The sequence below is a fragment of the Solanum tuberosum genome, unplaced genomic scaffold (assembly GCF_000226075.1).
Source record: "Solanum tuberosum cultivar DM 1-3 516 R44 unplaced genomic scaffold, SolTub_3.0 scf00450, whole genome shotgun sequence".
Lineage (NCBI taxonomy): Eukaryota > Viridiplantae > Streptophyta > Magnoliopsida > Solanales > Solanaceae > Solanum > Solanum tuberosum.
Window position 1 is genome coordinate 82,054 of NW_006239379.1, and position 3,511 is coordinate 85,564.

Below are 3,511 nucleotides of genomic sequence, written 5' to 3' on the forward strand. Positions count from 1 at the left end.
CACCAACAGGTGTAGAAACACTGAATAGTTCACTAAGTTGCTCAGGAATAACATCAAAGTTCATAGCAACGTAAGGAGTTACAAACGATAAACTCTCTCCTGGATCTAGCAAGGCATAAATAGTAAAGTCAAAGACTTGAATCATACCAGTGACAACATCTGGTGAATCCTCTTGCTCTTGGCGACTAGTGATAGCATATAAGTGGTTTGTTCCTCCGCCAATATCGGAAGTAGCTCCTCTAGGTGCAACTCTGTCTGGTGGAGCAACTGAAGAAGACTGGGAGTCTATGGCACCCATTACCATTTCCCTACTTGTTCTTTGGGGACTCTCGCATGAAATGCCCACTCTGACCACACTTGAAACAACCAATGGAGCCATCATTGGTGCTCATAGGTGCTGTAAGTTGGTTGAACTCTCCCCCTTATCGGTGCTCAATACTACTTCCAAAAATGTAACTAGCTTATTTGTTTAAAAACATACCTCTTTCTGTCATTTGAAATAGTTACTCAAAAAACTATCCCAAAGGCTCTCTTAGAAATCAGTGTTTTCTCTCTTGATTAAATGTGAAAACATTTACTCTTTACTGAAAACTAGCTCAAAGTCTCTTTTGGAAATAAGTGTTTTCTTTCTTGATTAAATGAGAAAACATTTACTCTTTGGGAATACATAGTCCCCATATACTCTTTTATAGAAATGAACTTCACTCTTTACTCTTTACTCAACTCAATGCTCAAGTCTTCTAAACAAGTTTTAAACCAATTTGTAAAAAGATTTCTTAAAATAGGGTTCATGCCGAATTATGGATGTGAACGACTCAATTCAAAATTTTTAACAACCATATATATAACTCAATACTCGGAACTTAAGAACTTCAATGATACTACTCATTTCAAGAATGCTCGACTTAGAGGGTTCATGCGGAATTATTAGCATGAACTACTCAACTTAAGGACTCAAAGATACTTATCATCTCAAGACTTCTCGACTTATAGGGTTCATACAGAGTTATGGGCATGATCTACTCAAATCAAGGAATTCATGGGTAACATGTAATAGTCCCATGATTAGGAATATAATCTCAAAAGGAATATGAACTCAATACTCAAGACTTAGAACTTGAAGATACTACTCCTCTCTAAGATACTAAAATTATGGAGTTCATGCGGAAATTTATGGGCATGAACGACTCGAATCGAGGGTTTCCACAACAATATGGAACTCATGTATATATTACTCTTCTCATTCTCATACTGACTTCCTCAAAACTTTGCTCAAATTGAAGGTTGATATCAAAGGATTCACAATTAAACTCAAAGACTTTCTTGAACTCTAGTCTTAACTCTTTCTTGAATGTAAATTATGAATTCAAGAGTTATGGTTCATGATATGAAGGATCTCGTGATGATAAAGTAGACTCATGAATACATTCTCCTCACTTTCATACTCACTTGCTCGAGTCTTGAAACAATTATTAGAAATTGTAGAAGACTACTCAAAAATACTCAAAGGGACTTTCTCAAAATTGTTCGAAAGAACTCTCAAGACTTCACTCTTAGATCTACCTTGAATTTGAATTATCAATTCAAGGTTATGATTTTTGATAGGAAGGATATCGTAATGATTAAATTAGTTTTAGATAGTTTTTCATGAGAAACGATTGAAAAACACTGCTTGGGGAGCAAGTCCGTGACGCGGAGATGAATTATAATGTTTGGTCAAAATAGTTTTTGAGGCAGAGGGGTCATCTACCTCTTCATGAAGCGGAGAAAAAAAAGTTCACTTCTGAGGAACAGGTCCGCGACGTGGACCTGGTACCTGTTTTTTGTCCAACTTTTTCTTCCTTGTTTTCTAACCCCAATTCACCTAAATTCAATTCTTTTTCTCAATTTCTCTTTAGATTCAGATACCCACTACATGTACACAATAATCTAATCAAACACAACTCTAAAATCGGCACAATTTCCTCAAGAACTCATCAATCTCATCTAAACTCAAGAATGAAAGCCAATTTCAAAAACACCAAACTTTAAACTTTCTAGAATGAATTTCGTTGAAATTAATATAATTGGTGTGTGGGTGAATAAACCCAACACTATGAAAGCTTACATACCTCTTAAGGATCAAACCCATGGCAAAAATCCGCAACGAAACTCAAGAATCTCGACTAACGCTTCGATCCTCTCTTCTTTTCTCATATTTCTTCTTCTTGAACTCTCAACTAAATCCCTAGGCATATACTAGGATTATAAAACATAACCTAATCAAATTAGACCCCTAAAAATGAATTAAAACTGATTTGGTAAGGAATAGACAAAAATATCCCTCACAATTTTCGGGTAACTTTCCTTCATTGGACAGCATGACTTCAAAATGGCATATCTTAGTCATACAAGCTCAAAATTTATCAAACTCGGTGGTGTTGGAAGGATAATTCAAAGACCTTTCATTTGATATCTTATTGGTCACCTAATTCATTCTGTACGGAGAGTTATAGTCGATTGAAGTTGACCCAAATCTTAGAAGAACTTAGGAATGACTAGAATGAACTCTCTTTAGTTCTTCTTGGAACTCAAGGTGCTACATCTAGTTACCTTAACACTTACGAAATTTTAAATTCGTTGGTAAAATACTACTCACAACGAAGGATGGTTCGAGTCTTAGTTCAAAAAAAAAATTGGGCTGTTACAATATTTTCCCTTTGGGATCATTCATCCTCGAATGACGATTGGGCTGGGTATGGAATTGGGTTACTCTTACTAAGGTATGAGTCTAATGGTATGCTCTTACTATATTCAAGCTTAACCAAAGTCCTTAGGTTCGGGTTCTATACCTCTCTATAGGAAATCTCATCCCAAAACTATTACTCTTTACCACCACATTGGGCTCATATCAAGAACCACCTAATGTTTAATAACATCACATTCAAGCTTAGTACTCTAAGAACTCCATGGACTCCTACTAACCAGCTTCTTAAGAAATTCTTAACACTTGACTTGATTTCTCATCTTATCATCTCCCCATTAGGTCTAAATCTAATACTTGAAAGCTATAGACCTATTCCACATTGACAACTCAATTATGTCTATCTAAGGCACACATGGAAAATTATAACTTAATTGGAACCTTATCTGGTAACATACATCTTGGCACACCTCTTAATACTCTTGTTACTCTTGTGACTTAACCACACTTCACTGCCCTTATCTAAACGTTAGGGTCTCTCACTTGAACCACTCATTTTTATTGCAGCTAATCACCTCAATTCCTCACCTATTCTATGTCAAGTCTTCTAGATCAAATCTCAAGACTAACATCATCACCCTCATGTTGTCATTCTTTTGATCATGACACTTATCTGAAATTCAAGCTTAATGTTTGTTACTAAACCCGAATATCAATATGATTGATCGCCTACTATAGTAACTTACTACGTGCATGACTATAGTATCATATCTCTTCAAAACACTATCTCCCTTTCTTAGATCACTAAACCTCTGCATACTTTCCTCT